This window comes from Phocoena sinus, chromosome 9 (assembly GCF_008692025.1).
Source record: "Phocoena sinus isolate mPhoSin1 chromosome 9, mPhoSin1.pri, whole genome shotgun sequence".
Taxonomy (NCBI): domain Eukaryota; kingdom Metazoa; phylum Chordata; class Mammalia; order Artiodactyla; family Phocoenidae; genus Phocoena; species Phocoena sinus.
In genome coordinates this window covers 42042723-42048319 of record NC_045771.1, presented here as the reverse complement: position 1 = coordinate 42048319, position 5597 = coordinate 42042723, and positions in this window count along the sequence as shown.

The window sequence follows — 5597 nt, the reverse complement described above, 5'->3', positions numbered from 1 at the left end:
AGCCTGTGTCTAACAGGAACTTCCCATTTAATTTCTTTCAGGATTGACATTAAAAGTAAACTGGTCCACTTAAAGTGTAGAATCTTAACACACCCCATTGGGAAAACTGTCTTTTTCTGTAGCCCAAAGCCTGTCAGGCTTCGCAGATTTTACAGAAGAACCCGAACTGAGGGCCAGGCCACACCTGGCCACTGACCCTGAAGTGATGGGAGTTGCCTGTGGATTGTCCCAGTTGGGGAGATGGGGCGTGACTGTAGTGCTGGTGACAGTACACCAATGCCGGTGACACACAGCTTCATCCAAGGAGGTCTGTTAGGAACCGAGCGCCTGTGCCCCACAGAGGACCCAGTCTCTTTCTAGAGAACATGGTTAAACGTCAGTTACCATACAATCAGACAATGTAATATTTTTCACGGATAAAAATGCTACTTTTGAACCATTCTTATTGACATGGGGAAATGTTAATGTCACATCCGTTCAAATACTGCTTAGCCAATGCCTCTGTGGCAGAAGGCCAGCTGAATAGAGAGAAGAGCAGAAGCACAAACAGGCCACGTAAGAATCTACTGGAAATAACTCTCTTTGGCAGAAAAAACTGTTTTCCATCCCACAGCTAATTGGCCTGCTTTTCAGACCTCGTGAGCCAGAAGAGATCGCCCCAGGATCACAAACTTCGCAATTGCTGTGGCCCAGTGTGTCGCAGGCGCAGCGGGAGAGCTTCGGCCCCGCAAACCACCGGGTGATCTGGGGTCTGGGGAGGCGTGGGGGCGGTCCCGCACTGGGGACCGCGGCTTTTCCCCTGCCGGCTGCTCATGGGGGCTGCGCCTTCCTGCCTCCTGTCGCCGAGGTCCTAAGGTCCTGCCCAAGCACAGCCTCGGGGACCCTCGCCTATGGTAAAGAGTACCGGGAAAACTAGGGGTTTGGGGTACTTGGACATTTGCAAAAGACGAAGAAATCCAGGCGACCCCCGCGACCCTTATTTCCACCCGGGAGGAAGGACACCAGGAAGCGCGGAGCGCGAGATGGGGCGCCCTCCAGCGGCTCTATTAGGTCGCCGGGCTTCTCCGCTCTCCTCCCGCACAACTGAAGGGCTCAGTCCGGCTTGATCTCTGCGACAGGAATCCCAGGTCGGAGGCACTGCAACAGGTAACCTGAAAGAAGCCTTGCTGGTGACATTACTGACCAAATGGAAAAAGATGCTTTCTAAGCTCCTTGAACGGCTCAGCCAGGGCGATTTCTGTTCCCAGCTAACACCACGTGTCCTTTGGAAATAATAAAGGAACTTGGTAGCAATGAAATAGAACTGAGAATCCAGAAATAAACTCTCACAGTACAGTCAATTGAATTACAAGAGTGAGGAAACAATTCAATGAGGAAAGAATAGACTTTTCAACAAATTGATATCCACATGCAAAAGAATGAACTTGGACCTATAATTAACTCAAATGGATCAACGACCTAAATGTAAGAACTAAAATTTTAAAACTCTTTGTATTTATTTATTTTTGGCTGCGTTGGGTCTTCATTGCTGCATGCGGGCTTTCTCTAGCTGCGTCGAATGGGGGGCTACTCTTCGTTGTGGTGCATGGGCTTCTCCCTGCAGTGGCTTCTCTTGTTGGGGACTATGGGCTCTAGGCGTGTGTACTTCAGTAGTTGTGTCTCACAGGCTCTAGAGGGCAGGCTCAGTAGTTGTGGTGCACTGGCTTAGTTGCTCTATGGCATGTGGGATCTTCCTGGACCAGGGCTCAAACCAGTGTCCCCTGCAATGACAGGTGGATTCTTAACCATTGTGCCACCAGGGAAGTCCCTAGCAAAGTCTTAGAAGGAAACATAGGGACAGATCTTTATGACCTTGGATTTGGCAATGGTTTCTTACACCAAAAGTATGAATAACAAAAGAAAAAATAAGTTAGAGTTCATCAAGATTAAAACTTTTGTGCTTAAAAGGGTACCATCCAGAAGTAAAAAGATACCTCACAGAATGGAAGAAACTATTTGCAAATCATGTATCCGATAAGGGACTTGTATCTAGATTATGTAAAGAACTCTTACAACTTAATTATTTTTTAATACAATTTTTAAAGGTTACTTTCCATTTACAGTTATTACAAAATATTGGCTATATTCCCCATGTCTTACAACTTAATTATAAAAAGGCAAATAAGCCAATTAAAAAATGGGCAAAGGATCTTAATAGACATATGTCCACATAAGATATATAAAAACATAAGCACAGGAAAAGATGCTCAACATCACTAGTTGTCAGGGAAATGCCAATCAAAATCACAACCAGATACCAATTCATACCCAGTAGGATGGCTATTAATAAAAAGCCAGATAATAATGAGTGCTGGTGAGGATGTGGAAAAAGCAAAACCCTCACACACTGTTGGTGGGAATGTAAAATGGTGCATCCAGTTTGGAAAATAGTCTGGCAATTCCTCCAAAAGTTAAACATAGAGCTACCATTTGACCCAGCAATTTCACTCCTAGGTATATACCCAAGAGAATTGAAAACATATGTTCACACAAAAAACTTGACCACAAATGTTCATAGCAGTATTATTCATAGTAGCCAAAGTTGGAAAGAACCCAAATGTCCATCAAGTGATGGACAACAAAATGTTATGTAGCCATACAATGGAACATTATTTGTTATAAAAAGGGAAGACGTCTGCTACATGCTATAACAATGGATGAACTTGAAAACATTATGCTAAATGAAAGAAGTCAGTTGCAAAAGACCATATATTGCATGAAATTACATTTTAAATGCACGAATTGTAAGTGAATTATATCTCAATAAAGTTGTTACCAAAAAAACTTAGGGACTAATTACTTTAAAAAGGTCCTTACTTTAAAACTAATTCACAGCAGACTTCCCTTAACTATCAGACTTAATAGGCACATTTTAAAATATGGCTCAATTCACACATACTTAATGCATGAATTGTTATAAGGAGTGTGGCATACATGTGTGAACTAAATTCACTCCTCCTCTGTCCAGAGTACCTGTGAAGGTGATGATTCCTGAATTTGGTCAACTCCTACGTATGAACACCAAAGTAAACAAACAATGTGTAGTCATATACTCTTTCATAAATACCATCTCCCAAGAAAAATGCCACATCCTCTAAGAAAAGGATTTCAGGAATTAGTGTGTATGTAAAGAAACTATTTCTAGCGATCTTTTCAATGCAGCTGCTCAAGTTGGGTCCATACTCTTGAATCACTCTTCCTCTCTGCCAAGCCTTGAGCAGGCCATAGGGGCCTGGCTGAGCCCAGGGCCACTCAGTGTGCTGAGACCCCAGTCCTGGGGTGAAATCAGACAAAAGTCGTGGGCTTTCCTGGGCCATGTGATGCCTCCCCTGGGACATTGCCTATAAGTTGCCATGCCCAAGTAAACAATGAACTCACCTCATTGAGTCTTCAATACATTATCTGTAAGGAAGAACACTGGTACTTGCCCACAGAACAGCTGTAAAGATTAAGTGGGATTCAGTGCATTTAAAGAACACACACTAACTGCTACGTAAATTGTAGCTGTTATTATTGTGATTACACCTAAGTTTAGAGCAGTTTGCATCAACATTATCATGTTTCATCAGCATCATCCACAGACTTGAAGTAAAGAAAGGGTATATTTGGAGCAGAGGGTGGGAAAGGAAAGTTTGGAAAGCGTGCAGGAGGAGGAAAGTGCATGATGGGTACATAGGAAAGTTAGGAGAAAATGGTCTTTCTGGAGTGAAGTTCTGTGACACAGAGCCGTGGAAAACTGAGTCCAAAAAATCAGCAGGAGCCAGACAGCGAAGTCCTCTCACAGCTAGAATAAGACCTTTGATCTTGGTCCTGAGTGTGTCAGGCCCTGAGCTCTGTTTTTAGTGCTGGCCAGAGTGACTGGATTCCTCCCTGGTGACCCAGTGCCAGGGCCTCAAAGCAGCAGAACTTCTGAGCAAATAGGGCAGTAGGCGGGGCCCACAGCACAGAGTGGCCCTTGTTGGGTCACTTTGCTGAGGGCCCCTGTGGTCAGCCCCAGGGTCATTGGCTCCCTGGCCAATGTGCCAGCCGGGCTCACTCTCTTATTTATCAGTGACCTTGCCTGATGCTCTGGCCATCAGGTCCTCAGGTGCCATCTAATACCTTGACTATGTGTTTATTTTTAAATCAGTTTTTAAAAAAAGTAATAAGTGATTATAATTGTGGAATATTCTCCAAATTACAAAGAAGACAATAAAAAATAGTAATTCCATTTCTCAGACCTAATTACTATCATTTTACTTCTACTATGTAGTTTTTTTTTTTTTTTTTTTTTTTTTTTTTTGCGGTACGCAGGCCTCTCACCGTTGTGGCCTCTCCCCTCGCGGAGCACAGGCTCCAGACGCGCAGGCTCAGCGGCCATGGCTCACGGGCCCAGCCGCTCCGCGGCATGTGGGATCCTCCCGGACCAGGGCACGAACCCGTGTCCCCTACTCGGCAGGCGGACTCTCAACCACTGCGCCACCAGGGAAGCCCTGTAGTTTTTTTTTAAGACTTTTTTTAGAGCAGTTTAAGGTTCACAGAAAAATTGAGGGGAAGGTGCAGATTCCCCATATACCCCCTTGCCCCCAGCATATGCACAGCTTCCCATGTTGTCAACATCCTACACTAGAGTGGGACGTCTGTTACAATGGATGAGCTTACGCTGACATATTGTTATCATCCAAAGTCCATAGTTTGTTTACTTTGGGGTTCACTCTTGGCGTCGTATATTTTATGAGTTTGGACAAATGTATAGTGACCTGTATCCATCCTTATGGTATCATTTAGAGTATTTTCACTGCCCTAAATACCTCTGTGTTCCACCTGGCATCACTCCCCACCAACCCCCCATACCCTGGCAATCACTGATCTTTTTACTGTTTTTATAGTTTTGCCTTTTCCAGAATGTCATATAGTTGGAATGATACAGTATGTAGCCTTTTCAGATGGGCTTCTTTCACTTAGAAATATGCATTTAAGTTTCCTCTGTGTCATTTCATGGCTTAATAGCTCATTACTTTTTAGCACTGAATAACATTCCATTATCTGGATGTACCACAGTTTATTTATCCATTCACCTACTGTAGGGCATCTTGGTTGCTTCCAGATTTTGGCAATTATGAATAAAGCTGCTATAAACTTATAGTTTTTAAACATAATTTTTAAATATGCTTCTTTCATTCAACAATAGATCATGAACAGGACTTCCCTGGTGGTTAAGACTCCGTGCTTCCATTGCAGGGGGCACTGGTTCAACCTCTGGTCAGTCGGGGAACTAAGATCCCTCAAGCCACGTGGCTCAGCCAAAAAAAAGATCATGAACATTTTCTCAAGCCATAAGTATTCCTGTGCAATCTCATTTTAAGGATCATACTGTAATCCACCACATGGTTTAAATGAGTTAATACCAATAAAGCCCTTGAAACAATGAGTGGCACATGGTAAGCACTTAGTATATCTTAACAATTATTATAATATGGATATGTGTATAAACTATATGTATAATTTAATCAGCCCTTTATTATTGGACTTGAGGGTTGTTTTCACTAATATAAATAATGCTCCAGTGTTCATCCTTG